Raw genomic sequence first — 16,769 nt, 5'->3', positions numbered from 1 at the left:
CGTACGCCGCCAACCCAGCCGACACATACCCTCGCATTGCTGGGGTTGCCGCCGTATGCTGGTGTGGGCTCCCGTGCGAGCGGGATACGCTGGTAACCATGGTAGCATAGTTACCAGCGCATCAAGGTCCTGCAGCGGCGGAACATACACACGCACACACAACAGCACACACACACACATCAGATCACACTCACCTCACAAACACATCACATCGCATCCACATACTCACAGCATCCGGAGATATCGCTTGCTTCTCGGCGGCGATACTGTGCAGTGACCTTACAGGACCTGCCGGAGGATCACATGGCCAGAAGCATGTGGTATCTCCGGATGTTTTGAGTGTGAGCGCGTATGTGCAATATCTTCAGTGTGTGTGTGTGAGTGTATGCGATCGGGTGTGTGTGAGTGTATGCGATCGGGTGTGTGTGAGTGTGTGTGTATGTATATGCGATCGGATCTGTGAGTGTCGGCAGAGGAGCACGGCGTGCTGGAGCAGGCTGGGAGGAGAGAGGCTGGGGGAGGCTGAGGCTGGGGTAGGCTGGGAGGAGAGAGGCTGATGCTGGGGGCAGAGAGGCTGATGCTGGGGGCAGAGAGGCTGATGCTGGGGGCAGAGAGGCTGATGCTGGGGGCAGAGAGGCTGATGCTGGGGGCAGAGAGGCTGATGCTGGGGGCAGAGAGGCTGATGCTGGGGGCAGAGAGGCTGATGCTGGGGGCAGAGAGGCTGATGCTGGGGGCAGAGAGGCTGATGCTGGGGGCAGAGAGGCTGATGCTGGGGGCAGAGAGGCTGATGCTGGGGGCAGAGAGGCTGATGCTGGGGGCAGAGAGGCTGATGCTGGGGGCAGAGAGGCTGATGCTGGGGGCAGAGAGGCTGATGCTGGGGGCAGAGAGGCTGATGCTGGGGGCAGAGAGGCTGATGCTGGGGGCAGAGAGGCTGATGCTGGGGGCAGAGAGGCTGATGCTGGGGGCAGAGAGGCTGATGCTGGGGGCAGAGAGGCTGATGCTGGGGGCAGAGAGGCTGATGCTGGGGGCAGAGAGGCTGATGCTGGGGGCAGAGAGGCTGATGCTGGGGGCAGAGAGGCTGATGCTGGTGCAGCATGGGGGATGGAGCACGATGGGTGGGGGTGTGCAGCATGGGGGATGGAGCACGATGGGTGGGGGTGTGCAGCATGGGGGATGGAGCACGATGGGGAGTGCGCAGCATGGGGGATGGAGCACGATGGGGAATGCGCAGCATGGGGGATGGAGCACGATGGGGAATGCGCAGCATGGGGGATGGAGCACTATGGGGAATGCGCAGCATGGGGGATGGAGCACTATGGGGAATGCGCAGCATGGGGGATGGAGCACGATGGGGGGTGCGCAGCATGGTGGATGGAGCACAATGGGGGTGCGCAGCATGGGGGATGGAGCACGATGGGGGGTGCGCAGCATGGGGGATGGAGCACGATGGGGAGTGCGCAGCATGGGGGATGGAGCACGATGGGGGATGGAGCACGATGGGGAGTGCGCAGCATGGGGGATGGAGCACGATGGGGAGTGCGCAGCATGGGGGATGGAGCACGATGGGGAGTGCGCAGCATGGGGGATGGAGCACGATGGGGAGTGCGCAGCATGGGGGATGGAGCACGATGGGGAGTGCGCAGCATGGGGGATGGAGCACGATGGGGAGTGCGCAGCATGGGGGATGGAGCACGATGGGGAGTGCGCAGCATGGGGGATGGAGCACGATGGGGAGTGCGCAGCATGGGGGATGGAGCACGATGGGGAGTGCGCAGCATGGGGGATGGAGCACGATGGGGAGTGCGCAGCATGGGGGATGGAGCACGATGGGGAGTGCGCAGCATGGGGGATGGAGCACGATGGGGAGTGCGCAGCATGGGGGATGGAGCACGATGGGGGGTGCGCAGCATGGGGGATGGAGCACGATGGGGGGTGCGGAGCATGGGGGATGGAGCACGATGGGGGGTGCGGAGCATGGGGGATGGAGCATGATGGGGGGTGCGCAGCATGGGGGATGGAGCACGATGGGGGGTGCGCAGCATGGGGGATGGAGCACGATGGAGGGTGCGCATCATGGGTAATGGAGCACGATGGGGGGTGCGCAGCATGGGGGATGCAGCACGATGGGGGTGCGCAGCATGGGGGATGGAGCACGTTTGGGAGTGCGCAGCTTGGGGGATGGAGCACGATGGGGAGTGCGCAGCATGGGGGATGGAGCACGATGGGGAGTGCGCAGCATGGGGGATGGAGCACGATGGGGAGTGCGCAGCATGGGGGATGGAGCACGATGGGGAGTGCGCAGCATGGGGGATGGAGCACGATGGGGAGTGCGCAGCATGGGGGATGGAGCACGATGGGGAGTGCGCAGCATGGGGGATGGAGCACGATGGGGAGTGCGCAGCATGGGGGATGGAGCACGATGGGAGGTGCGCAGCATGGGGGATGGAGCACGATGGGGAGTCCGCAGCATGGGGGATGGAGCACGATGGGAGGTGCGCAGCATGGGGGATGGAGCACGATGGGAGGTGCACCTCCCCCCAACACACACACACACACACACACACACACACACACTGGGAACCACAAACACTGCCCTACACAGACACCCACACACACAGACAACGCTGCACACACACAACACACAAACACCGCGGCATACACAAATATACGCACATACCGCACAACACACACATTGCACAAAACATACCTCCCCCCAAAACACACACACGCACCCCACACCCACACAAACCGTGCAACACACACAATGCTACAGACACACAGCGCTCCACAAACAACGCAACACACACACAACACACAAACAACACCGCTCTCACCCCCCCACACCCAGAACATGTACAGCCCCTACACAAACACTTAGTAACTACAGACAACATCTATATCTATATATATATATTAGTGTGTGTATGTGTGTGTGTGTGTGTGTGTGTGTGTGTGTGTGTGTGTGTGTGTGTGTGTGTGTGTGTGTGTGTGTGTGTGTGTGTGTGTGTGTGTGTGTGTGTATATATATAAATATATATATATAACGGCACGGTGGCTCAGTGATTAGCAATGCAGTCTTATGGTGGCTCAGTGGTTAGCAATGCAGTCTTGCAGCGCTGGGGTCCTGGGTTCAAATCCCACGAAGAACACCATCTGCAAGGAGTTTGTATGTTCTCCCCGCGTTTGCGTGGGTTTCCTCCGGGTACTCCGGTTTCCTCCAACACTCCAAAGACATACAAATAGGGAATTTAGATTGAGAGCCCCAATGGGGACAGTGCTGCCAATGTATGTAAAGCGCTGTGGAATTAATAGCGCTGTAAATGAAGAATATATATATATATATATATATATATAAATAATATATATATATATATATATATATAAATAATATATATAATCTTACAGTTAGGTCCAGAAATATTTGGCCAGTGACAATTTTGGCGAGTTGGGCTCTGCATGCCACCACATTGGATTTGAAATGAAACCTCTACAACAGAATTCAAGTGCAGATTGTAACGTTTAATTTGAAGGTTTGAACAAAAATATCTGATAGAAATTGTAGGAATTGTCACATTTCTTTACAAACACTCCACATTTTAGGAGGTCAAAAGTAATTGGACAAAACTCAAACAAAATATTTTGTTGCGAATCCTTTGGAGGCAATCACTGCCTTAAGTGTGGAACCCATGGACATCACCAAACGCTGGGTTTCCTCCTTCTTAATGCTTTGCCAGGCCTTTACAGCCGCAGCCTTCAGGTCTTGCTTGTTTGTGGGTCTTTCTGTCTTAAGTCTGGATTTGAGCAAGTGAAATGCATGCTCAATTGGGTTAAGATCTGGTGATTGACTTGGCCATTGCAGAATGTTCCACTTTTTTGCACTCATGAACTCCTGGGTAGCTTTGGCTGTATGCTTGGGGTCATTGTCCATCTGTACTATGAAGCGCCGTCCGATCAACTTTGCGGCATTTGGCTGAATCTGGGCTGAAAGTATATCCCGGTACACTTCAGAATTCATCCGGCTACTCTTGTCTGCTGTTATGTCATCAATAAACACAAGTGACCCAGTGCCATTGAAAGCCATGCATGCCCATGCCATCACGTTGCCTCCACCATGTTTTACAGAGGATGTGGTGTGCCTTGGATCATGGGCCATTCCCTTTCTTCTCCAAACTTTTTTCTTCCCATCATTCTGGTACAGGTTGATCTTTGCCTCATCTGTCCATAGAATACTTTTCCAGAACTGAGCTGGCTTCATGAGGTGTTTTTCAGCAAATGTAACTCTGGCCTGTCTATTTTTGGAATTGATGAATGGTTTGCATCTAGATGTGAACCCTTTGTATTTACTTTCATGGAGTCTTCTCTTTACTGTTGACTTAGAGACAGATACACCTACTTCACTGAGAGTGTTCGGGACTTCAGTTGATGTTGTGAACGGGTTCTTCTTCACCAAAGAAAGTATGCGGCGATCATCCACCACTGTTGTCATCCGTGGACGCCCAGGCCTTTTTGAGTTCCCAAGCTCACCAGTCAATTCCTTTTTTCTCAGAATGTACCCGACTGTTGATTTTGCTACTCCAAGCATGTCTGCTATCTCTCTGATGGATTTTTTCTTTTTTTTCAGCCTCAGGATGTTCTGCTTCACCTCAATTGAGAGTTCCTTAGACCGCATGTTGTCTGGTCACAGCAACAGCTTCCAAATGCAAAACCACACACCTGTAATCAACCCCAGACCTTTTAACTACTTCATTGATTACAGGTTAACGAGGGAGACGCCTTGAGAGTTAATTGCAGCCCTTAGAGTCCCTTGTCCAATTACTTTTGGTCCCTTGGAAAAGAGGAGGCTATGCATTACAGAGCTACGATTCCTAAACCCTTTCTCCGATTTGGATGTGAAAACTCTCATGTTGCAGCTGGGAGTGTGCACTTTCAGCCCATATTATATATATATAATTGTATTTCTGAACATGTTTTTGTAAACAGCTAAAATAACAAAACTTGTGTCACTGTCCAAATATTTCTGGACCTAACTGTATATTATATATATAAAATATATATATATATATATATTATATATATATATATATATATATATATATATATATATATATATATATATATAAGTAAAGGGGATGAATAATATTGCACGCCCCAATTTTCAGTTAATTTATTACAAAAGTTTAAAATAAGCAATAAAAATCGTTCAACTTCACAATTGTGTCCCACTTGTTGATTCTTTACCAGAAAATTAAACTTTTCATCTTCATGTTTGAAGCTTGAAATGTGGGAAAAGGTTGAAAAATTCAAGGGGGCTGAATACTTTCGAAAGCACTGTATATGTGCATGTATATATATGTGTGTGTGTGTGTATGTATATATATATATATATACACACACACACACACACATATATATACATGCACATATACAGTGCTTTCGAAAGTATTCAGCCCCCTTGAATTTTTCAACCTTTTCCCACATTTCAAGCTTCAAACATGAAGATGAAAAGTTTAATTTTCTGGTAAAGAATCAACAAGTGGGACACAATTGTGAAGTTGAACGATTTTTATTGCTTATTTTAAACTTTTGTAATAAATTAACTGAAAATTGGGGCGTGCAATATTATTCATCCCCTTTACTTTCGGTGCAGCAAACTCACTCCAGAAGTTTATTGATGATCTCTGAATGGTCCAATGTTGTTCTGAATGACTGATGATGATAAATACCGTATATACTGGCGTATAAGACGACTTTTTACCCCCTTAAAATAATGGCTACAGTGGGGGGTCGTCTTATACGCCGGATATATACCTGGGTGCTGTAGTGCGCCGCTCCACTCCGTTCCACGCTTGGATTCTGCCTCCATAGCGACGAGGGAGGAACTTCCTGTCACCGCTGCTGAATGGCAGAGCGCTGGCCAATCAGAGGCAAGCAGCTCTGCCTTGACGTCAGCGCTCTAGCAGGGAAGTTCCTGCCTCGTCGTTATGGAAACGCGATACACAGCCCGGCCCCGTACTGGTATATCATACAGCATATATACTGGTATATATACAGCGGATATATAGCGTATATATAGCAGGGGGCCGCACTGTGTGAGGAGGTGTTTTTTTTTTCACTGTCCAGTATAACCAATAGGATTAGTGCAGTAACGCCAGATTCCCCTCGCATCCATGCAGGGACATTAATGAAGAGCTTACATGCTGGCCCCTGCACTAATCCTATTGGTTATACTGGACAGTAAAAAAAACACCTCCTCACACAGTGCGGCCCCCTGCTCTTAGCATACTGAAGCATACTGAACGGGGGTAGTCTTATACAGTGAGTATATCCCAAATTCTATATTTTTAGGGCAGAAGTTGGGGGTCGTCTTATACGCCCAGTCGTCTTATACGCCGGCATATACGGTATAAGCCCCTGTGTGTAATCAAGTCTCCGTATAAATGCCCCTGCTCTGTGATAGTCTCAGGGTTCTGTGTAAAGCGCATATAGCATCATGAAGACCAAGGAACACAACAGGCATGTCAGTGATACTGTTGTGGAGACGTTTAAAGACGGATTTGGTTACTAAAAGATTTCCAAAACTTTAAACTGAAGTACTGTGCAAGCGATCATATTGAAATGGAAGGAGTGTCATACCACTGCAAATCTACCAAGACCCGGCCGTCCATCCAAACTGTCATCTCACACAAGGAGAAGACTGATCAGAGATGCAGCCAAGAGGCCCATGATCCCTCTGGATGAACTGCAGAGGTCTACAGCTGAGGTGGGAGAGTCTGTCCATAGGACAACAATCAGTCGTACACTGCACAAATCTGACCTTTATGGAAGAGTGGCAAGAAGAAAGCCATTTCTCAAAGATATCCATAAAAAGTGTCATTTAAAGTTTGCCACAAGCCACCTGGAGACACCAAACATGTGGAAGATGGTGCTCTGGTCAGATGAAACCAAAATCGAACTACTTGGGCACAATGCCAAATGATATGTTTGGCGTAAAAGCAACACAGCTCATCACCCTAAACACACTATCCCCACTGTCAAACATGGTGGTGGCAGCATCATGGTTTGGGCCTGATTTTCTTCAGCAGGGACAATGAAGATGGTTAAAGTTGATGGGAAGATGGATGGAGCCAAATACAGGACCATTCTTGAAGAAAACCTGTTGAAGTTTGCAAAAAGCCTGAGACTGGGACGGAGATTTGTCTTCCAATGAGACAATGATCCCAAACATAAAGCAAAATCTACAATGGAATGGTTCACAAATAAATGTATCCAGGTGTTAGAATGGCCAAGTCACAGTCCAGACCTGAACCCAATTGAGAATCTGTGGAAAGAGCTGAAAACTGCTGTTCACAAACGCCTCCATCCAACCTCACTCAGCTCCAGCTGTTTACAAAGGAAGAATAGGCGAGAATTTCAGTCTCTCCATGTGCAAAACTGATAGACACATACCCCAAGCGACTGCAGCTGTAATCACAGCAAAAGGTGGCGCTACAAAGTATTAACTTAAGGGGATGAATAATATTGCACGCCCCAATTTTCAGTTATTTTTTTTTTTTAAAGTTTAAAATAAGCAATAAGAAGGGAATTTTGTTTACTTACCGTAAATTCCTTTTCTTCTAGCTCCAATTGGGAGACCCAGACAATTGGGTGTATAGGCTATGCCTCCGGAGGCCGCACAAAGTATTACACTAAAAGTGTAAAGCCCCTCCCCTTCTGCCTATACACCCCCCCGTGCTCCCACAGGCTCCTCAGTTTTGGTGCAAAAGCAAGAAGGAGGAAAAAAATTATAAACTGGTTTAAAGTAAATTCAATCCGAAGGAATATCGGAGAACTGAAACCATTCAACATGAACAACATGTGTACACAAAAAAACAGGGGCGGGTGCTGGGTCTCCCAATTGGAGCTAGAAGAAAAGGAATTTACGGTAAGTAAACAAAATTCCCTTCTTTGTCGCTCCATTGGGAGACCCAGACAATTGGGACGTCCAAAAGCAGTACCTGGGTGGGTAAATAATACCTCATAATAGAGCCGTAACGGCTCCGTCCTACAGGTGGGCAACCGCCGCCTGAAGGACTCGCCTACCTAGGCTGGCATCCGCCGAAGCATAGGTATGCACCTGATAGTGTTTTGTGAAAGTGTGCAGACTCGACCAGGTAGCCGCCTGACACACCTGCTGAGCCGTAGCCTGGTGCCTCAAAGCCCAGGACGCACCCACGGCTCTGGTAGAATGGGCCTTTAGCCCTGAGGGAACCGGAAGCCCAGCAGAACGGTAAGCTTCGAGAATTGGTTCCTTGATCCACCGAGCCAGGGTTGATTTGGAAGCCTGTGACCCTTTACGCTGGCCAGCGACAAGGACAAAGAGTGCATCCGAGCGGCGCAGGGGCGCCGTACGAGAAATGTAGAGTCTGAGTGCTCTCACCAGATCTAACAAGTGCAAATCCTTTTCACATTGGTGAATTGGATGAGGGCAAAAAGAGGGTAAGGAGATATCCTGATTGAGATGAAAAGGGGATACCACCTTAGGGAGAAATTCCGGGACAGGACGCAGAACCACCTTGTCCTGGTGAAACACCAGGAAAGGGGCTTTGCATGACAATGCTGCTAGCTCAGACACTCTCCGAAGTGAAGTGACTGCTACTAGGAAAACCACTTTCTGCGAAAGGCGTGCGAGAGAAATATCCCTCATTGGCTCGAACGGTGGTTTCTGAAGAACCATCAGCACCCTGTTCAGATCCCAGGGTTCCAACGGACGTTTGTAAGGAGGGACGATGTGACAAACCCCCTGCAGGAACGTGCGTACCTGTGGAAGTCTGGCTAGGCGCTTCTGAAAAAACACAGAGAGCGCAGAGACTTGTCCCTTAAGGGAGCCAAGCGACAAACCCTTTTCCAATCCGGACTGAAGAAAGGACAGAAAAGTGGGCAAGGCAAATGGCCAGGGAGAAAAACCCTGATCAGAGCACCACGACAGGAATATTTTCCACGTCCTGTGGTAGATCTTGGCGGACGTTGGTTTCCTAGCCTGTCTCATAGTGGCAATGACCTCTTGAGATAATCCTGAAGACGCTAAGATCCAGGACTCAATGGCCACACAGTCAGGTTGAGGGCCGCAGAATTCAGATGGAAAAACGGCCCTCGAGATAGCAAGTCTGTTCGGTCTGGTAGTGTCCACGGTTGGCCGACCGTGAGATGCCACAGATCCGGGTACCACGACCTCCTCGGCCAGTCTGGAGCGACGAGGATGGCGCGGCGGCAGTCGGCCCTGATCTTGCGTAACACTCTGGGCAACAGTGCCAGCGGAGGAAACACATAAGGGAGTTGAAACTGCGACCAATCCTGAACTAAGGCGTCTGCCGCCAGAGCTCTGTGATCATGAGAACGTGCCATGAATGCCGTGACCTTGTTGTTGTGCCGGGACCAGGGTGGATTGATTTAAATCACGCCGATTTAAATCATGATTTAAATCACGATTTAAATCAAAAGATTTTTTTCTATTTAAATCGGATCGATTTAAATCATGATTTAAATCACTGATTTAAATCAAAAGGTTTTTTTTAATATAAATCACGATTAAAATGAGAAGTGAGAGCAGTGTGCATGTGCGCCCATAGTTACACGGACGAAACTAGGGGCAACGATCTAACGCCAGGGTGAGGGGGGGACCCCAAAGTAAGTAAAAATCTTTTTTGTTTTACTATATGGCAATAGGTAGGTGTTTAAAAGCAGCATGTCTTAATTGTATAAACTATTAATAGCCTCCACATTTTGTTCATACTGCCCCTTTAATTCCACACTTCTAGCTTGGGTTCAGTTTTGGTTTAGTTTATTTTTCCCTGCATTCAGTTGACATGCCCAAACTTGTTGGATAGTCAGCAGTACTTGGCTCAGGCTGTAGTAACATCAGCAGTGCTTGGCTCAGGCTGTAGTAACAATCAAACTTCATAAGTGATCTGTGTGAGCCATGGCAGCAGGTCGTAAGAGAGACCCTATTTGGGTTCATTTTGTTGAGATGCCAGCAGCAGATCTTGGAAAGAAAGGTGCAAGAGCAAAGTGCAAATACTGTCAAAAGGATATCCAAGGACTTGTTTGCCGTTTGAAATCACATTATGAAAACTGCAACCAGAAGGGAAATGAAGATGTTGATAGTGATACAACTAATGTCAATGAACCCCCACAGCTTCTTATGCACCAGGAGCCTAGTACTAGTGGTAAGTCTGGCAATTAATTTACAACCTATTTTTTTAACAGACATTTTACTGGGATGGTTAAAGTCTATGAAGAAGGGAATTTTGTTACTTACCGTAAATTCCTTTTCTTCTAGCTCCTATTGGGAGACCCAGACGATTGGGTGTATAGCACTGCCTCCGGAGGCCACACAAAGCAATTACACTAAAAAGTGTAAGGCCCCTCCCCTTCTGGCTATACACCCCCAGTGGGATCACTGGCTCACCAGTTTTAGTGCAAAAGCAAGAAGGAGGAAAGCCAAGAACTGGTTTAAACAAATTCACTCCGAAGTAACGTCGGAGAACTGAAAACCGTTCAACATGAACAACATGTGTACCCGAAAAACAACCAAAAATCCCGAAGGACAACAGGGCGGGTGCTGGGTCTCCCAATAGGAGCTAGAAGAAAAGGAATTTACGGTAAGTAACAAAATTCCCTTCTTCTTCGGCGCTCCATTGGGAGACCCAGACGATTGGGACGTCCAAAAGCTGTCCCTGGGTGGGTAAAGAATACCTCATGTTAGAGCTGCAAGACAGCCCTCCCCTATAGGGAGGCAACTGCCGCCTGCAGGACTCTTCTACCTAGGCTGGCGTCCGCCGAAGCATAGGTATGCACCTGATAATGTTTGGTGAAAGTGTGCAGACTCGACCAGGTAGCTGCCTGGCACACCTGTTGAGCCGTAGCCTGGTGTCGCAATGCCCAGGACGCACCCACGGCTCTGGTAGAATGGGCCTTCAGCCCTGATGGAACCGGAAGCCCAGCAGAACGGTAGGCTTCAAGAATTGGTTCTTTGATCCATCGAGCCAGGGTGGCCTTAGAAGCCTGCGACCCTTTGCGCTTACCAGCGACAAGGACAAAGAGTGCATCCGAACGGCGCAAGGGCGCCGTGCGGGAAATGTAGATTCTGAGTGCTCTCACCAGATCCAACAAATGTAAATCCTTCTCATACCGATGAACTGCATGAGGACAAAACGAAGGCAAAGAGATATCCTGATTAAGATGAAAAGAGGATACCACCTTCGGGAGAAACTCCTGAATGGGGCGCAGCACTACCTTGTCCTGGTGGAAGACCAGGAAGGGAGCCTTGGATGATAGCGCTGCCAGCTCAGACACTCTCCGAAGAGATGTGATCGCTACCAGAAAAGCCACTTTCTGTGATAGTCTAGAAAGTGAAACCTCTCTCAGAGGCTCGAAGGGCGGCTTCTGGAGGGCAACTAGTACCCTGTTCAGATCCCATGGATCTAACGGCCGCTTGTACGGGGGTACGATATGGCAAACCCCCTGTAGGAACGTGCGCACCTTAGGAAGGCGTGCCAAACGCCTCTGAAAAAAGACGGATAGCGCCGAGACCTGACCTTTAAGGGAGCCGAGCGACAAACCTTTTTCTAACCCAGATTGCAGGAAAGAAAGAAAGGTAGGCAATGCAAATGGCCAGGGGGACACTCCCTGAGCAGAGCACCAGGATAAGAATATCCTCCACGTTCTGTGGTAGATCTTAGCGGACGTGGGCTTCCTAGCCTGTCTCATGGTGGCAACGACCCCTTGGGATAATCCTGAAGACGCTAGGATCCAGGACTCAATGGCCACACAGTCAGGTTCAGGGCCGCAAAATTCCGATGGAAAAACGGCCCTTGGGACAGTAAGTCTGGTCGGTCTGGTAGTGCCCACGGTTGGCCGACCGTGAGCTGCCACAGATCCGGATACCACGCCCTCCTCGGCCAGTCTGGGGCGACGAGTATGACGCGGCTGCAATCGGATCTGATCTTGCGTAGCACTCTGGGCAAGAGTGCCAGAGGTGGAAACACATAAGGGAGCCGGAACTGCGACCAATCTTGCACTAGGGCGTCTGCCGCCAGCGCTCTTTGATCGCGAGACCGTGCCATGAAGGTTGGGACCTTGTTGTTGTGCCGGGACGCCATGAGGTCGACGTCCGGCCTTCCCCATCGGCGACAGATTTCCTGAAACACGTCTGGGTGAAGGGACCATTCCCCTGCGTCCATGCCCTGGCGACTGAGGAAGTCTGCTTCCCAGTTTTCTACGCCGGGGATGTGAACTGCGGATATGGTGGAGGCCGTGGCTTCCACCCACATCAGAATCCGCCGGACTTCCTGGAAGGCTTGCCGACTGCGTGTCCCCCCTTGGTGGTTGATGTATGCCACCGCTGTGGAGTTGTCCGACTGAATTCGGATCTGCCTTCCTTCCAGCCACTGCTGGAAGGCTAGTAGGGCAAGATACACTGCTCTTATTTCCAGAACATTGATCTGAAGGGTGGACTCCTGCTGAGTCCACGTACCCTGAGCCCTGTGGTGGAGAAAAACTGCTCCCCACCCTGACAGACTCGCGTCTGTCGTGACCACCGCCCAAGACGGTGGTAGGAAGGATCTTCCCTGTGATAATGAGGTGGGAAGAAGCCACCACTGCAGAGAGTCCTTGGCCGTCTGGGAAAGGGAGACTTTCCTGTCCAGGGATTTTGACTTCCCGTCCCATTGGCGGAGAATGTCCCATTGAAGTGGGCGCAGATGAAACTGCGCAAACGGAACCGCCTCCATTGCCGCCACCATCTTCCCGAGGAAGTGCATGAGGCGTCTTAAGGAGTGCGACTGACTTTGAAGGAGAGCCTGCACCCCAGTCTGTAGAGACCGCTGCTTGTCCAGCGGAAGCTTCACTATCGCTGAGAGAGTATGAAACTCCATGCCAAGATACGTTAGTGATTGGGTCGGTGACAGATTTGACTTTGAGAAGTTGATGATCCACCCGAACGTCTCCAGTGCAACCGTCAAGCTGAGTTGGCATGCCTCTTGAGAGGGTGCCTTGACCAGTAGATCGTCCAAGTAAGGGATCACAGAGTGTCCCTGAGAGTGCAAGACTGCTACCACTGCCGCCATGATCTTGGTGAACACCCGTGGGGCTGTCGCCAGACCAAATGGCAGAGCTACGAACTGAAGATGGTCGTCTCCTATCACGAAGCGTAGAAAGCGTTGGTGCTCTGTAGCAATCGGCACGTGGAGATAAGCATCCTTGATGTCTATTGATGCTAGGAAATCTCCTTGAGACATTGAGGCAATGACTGAGCGGAGGGATTCCATCCGGAACCGCCTGGCGTTCACATGCTTGTTGAGCAGTTTTAGGTCCAGAACAGGACGGAATGAGCCGTCCTTTTTTGGCACCACAAAGAGATTGGAGTAAAAACCTTGACCTCGTTCCTGAAGAGGAACAGGGACCACCACTCCTTCTGCTCTTAGAGAATTCACCGCCTGCAGAAGGGCATCTGCTCGGTCGGGATGTGGGGAAGTTCTGAAGAACCGAGGCGGAGGACGAGAACTGAACTCTATCCTGTACCCGTGAGACAAAATGTCTGTTACCCTTCGGTCTTTGACCTGTGGCAGCCAAATGTCGCAAAAGCGGGAGAGCCTGCCACCGACCGAGGATGCGGAGGGAGGCGGCCGAAAGTCATGAGGCAGCCGCCTTGGAAGCGGTACCTCCGGTTGCTTTCTTGGGGCGTGAGTGAGCCCGCCAGGAATCAGAGCTCCTTTGCTCTTTCTGAGTCCCTTTGGACGAGGAGAATTGGGGCTTGCCCGAGCCTCGAAAGGACCGAAACTTTGACTGCCACTTCCTCTGTGGAGGTTTGCTTGATCTGGGCTGGGGTAAGGAGGAGTCCTTACCTTTGGACTGTTTAATGATTTCCGCCAATTGCTCACCAAACAGTCTGTCTCCAGATAATGGCAAGCTGGTTAAACATTTTTTAGAAGCAGAATCTGCTTTCCATTCCTTTAACCACAAGGCTCTGCGCAAAACTACAGAGTTGGCGGATGCCATTGAGGTACGGCTCGTAGAGTCCAGTACCGCATTGATAGCGTAGATCGCAAACGCAGACATTTGCGTAGTTAGGGACGCCACTTGCGGCACTGCTGGACGTATGAGAGAGTCCACCTGTGCCAGACCAGCTGAAATAGCTTGGAGCGCCCACACGGCCGCGAATGCTGGAGCAAACGACGCGCCAATAGCTTCATAGACAGATTTCAACCAAAGGTCCATCTGTCTGTCATTGGCATCTTTAAGTGAAGCCCCATCCTCCACTGCAACTATGGATCTAGCTGCAAGCCTGGATATTGGAGGGTCCACTTTTGGACACTGGGTCCAGCGTTTGACCACGTCAGGGGGAAAAGGATAACGGGTATCCTTAAGGCGTTTAGAAAAACGCTTGTCCGGATAAGTATTGTGTTTCTGGATGGATTCTCTGAAGTCAGAGTGGTCCAGAAAAGTACTCAATTTACGCTTGGGATACAGGAAATGGAATTTCTCCTGCTGTGCCGCTGCCTCCTCAGCAGAAGGGGCTGGGGGAGAAATATCCAACAGTCTATTGATGGCCGCTATAAGATCATTTACCATAGCGTCACCATCTGGCGTATCCAAATTGAGTGCGGTGTCAGGACCAGACTCCTGATCACCCACCTCTGAGTCATCATATAGAGACCCTTCTCGCTGAGACCCTGATCCGCGTGATGACGTGGAGGGTCTCTCCCAGCGAGCTCGCTTAGGCGGACTGGGACTGTCATCGGAGTCAGAGCCCTCAGCCTGTGATGCCTGGGACCCCCTTGAATTACGGATTAATTCCAGCTGAGGGGGGCCGGGGAACATAGACACAGCGGTGTCCATGGTCTGAGCAACTGGCCTGGACTGCAAGGTCTCCAGGATTTTTGTCATAGTCACAGACATTTTATCAGCAAAGACTGCAAATTCTGTCCCCGTCACCGGGGTAGGGTTCACAGGCGTCTCTGCCTGGGCTACCACCACAATAGGCTCTGGCTGACGAAGTGCCACTGGGACTGAACATTGCACACAATGAGAGTCGTTGGAGCCTGCTGGTAGATTAGCCCCACATGCTGTACAAGCAGTGTAGACAGCCCGTGCCTTGGCACCCTTGCGTTTTGCGGATGACATGCTGTTGTCTCCTCAAAGCAATATAGGGTGTACAGCCAAGAAGCGACCTTACAGTGCAGTACACAAATATAACACTGTGGCACTAGTGGGGCCGCACGTATGTGCTGCTTACCGCCCGCTTAGCGCGGGTGTGTGGTCGCCAGAAACCCGTAGCCTGGGTCCCTCAGAGCCTGCGTCCGTTCTCCAGCCAGACTGCATGTGTATAATGGCTGCCGGCGTCCTGGGGAGCTGCAAGCCTGGGGGCGGGCCTAGGGCGTGCACAGAGAAAAAGCGCGAAGCCTGTGTCCTACTGTGCTCAGTGAGAGGGCTGGAGCATGTAAATCGTGCTCCAGCCCTCGGCGCTGCCGATTGAACAACGTCTCTCCCCTACCCTGATTGACAGGGTGGGGGGCATTAACGAAGCGGAGCTAGGCCGCAGAAAAAACCGGGGACTAAAGTTAGAAGCGCCGCCGCCGTAAAAGCGCGGTCGGCGCGTCCCCGGCGCACTACAAGTCGCAGCTGCGCCGCCGCTCCAGGGGCGGTCGGCGCGGCGATCCACACACATAAAGTCCCCCAGTAATCTGCGGGGACTATAAGCCCAGCGCACAGCGCTACAGTCCCCGGCGCACTAGCACACCCAGCAAGCCTGGGGTGTGCGTGGCCTGCCATACGGGGACACAGAGTACCTGAAAGTTGCAGGGCCTTGTCCCTGAACGGCACTCCCGCTCCACATCCAGCAGGTTCTATGGGTCTGTGGATGGAGCCCGGCCTCAGGGCTTGGTGGCCGGTAAGATCCCACTTCCTCAGAGCCCCTCAGGGGGATGGGGAAGGAAAACAGCATGTGGGCTCCAGCCTCCGTACCCGCAATGGGTACCTCAACCTTACAAACCACAAGTGGGGTGAGAAGGGAGCATGCTGGGGGCCCCATATGGGCCCTCTTTTCTTCCATCCGATATAGTCAGCAGCTACTGCTGACTAAACAGTGGAGCTATGCGTGGATGTCTGACCTCCTTCGCACAAAGCAGAAAACTGGTGAGCCAGTGATCCCACTGGGGGTGTATAGCCAGAAGGGGAGGGGCCTTACACTTTTTAGTGTAATTGCTTTGTGTGGCCTCCGGAGGCAGTGCTATACACCCAATCGTCTGGGTCTCCCAATGGAGCGCCGAAGAAAAGAAAAATTTCTAGCAATGGTAGTTCTGGAGTATAGAATTTAAATTTATGTTAAGGCAATATTTCACAGAAAATTAACGCTAAAGGACATGTGCACCTTTATTTTTTTTAAGGTGCACATGTCCCCCCCCCCCCGCAGCGCTCTTACCTCCGATCCCCACAGCGCTGAGATCCGTGGCTTCGTTTTGACCGTCCGCCTCCCGTCCTCCGGTTGCGGCCTACTCGCAGTGATCCAGCGGCGTGACGTCAGCGGGCCGCACGCTCCATTGAAATGAATGGAGGCGCGCTCGCGGACGGGCAGAACGAAGCCACGGATCCCCGCAGCGCTGACATCGGAGGTAAGAGAGCTGCGGGGGGAGGACATGTGCACACTGTGACTGGCTGCACCTTAAAAAATAAAAGGTGCACATGTCCTTTAAGTAAAAATAAAGTGTGTATACGCTTATTTTTTTTTATTGTAG

General features: G+C 51.0%; 1 protein-coding gene across 2 annotated transcripts in view; it reads right to left on the bottom strand.

Annotated features, from left to right (window-relative positions):
- LOC142301152 (CWF19-like protein 1) overlaps nt 1-16,769 on the bottom strand; it is a 50,821-nt gene that overhangs the window by 16,244 nt on the left and 17,808 nt on the right. The window lies entirely within an intron of this gene.

Source organism: Anomaloglossus baeobatrachus, chromosome 4 (assembly GCF_048569485.1).
Source record: "Anomaloglossus baeobatrachus isolate aAnoBae1 chromosome 4, aAnoBae1.hap1, whole genome shotgun sequence".
Taxonomy (NCBI): domain Eukaryota; kingdom Metazoa; phylum Chordata; class Amphibia; order Anura; family Aromobatidae; genus Anomaloglossus; species Anomaloglossus baeobatrachus.
This window is presented reverse-complemented; position numbering and strand designations above follow the sequence as displayed.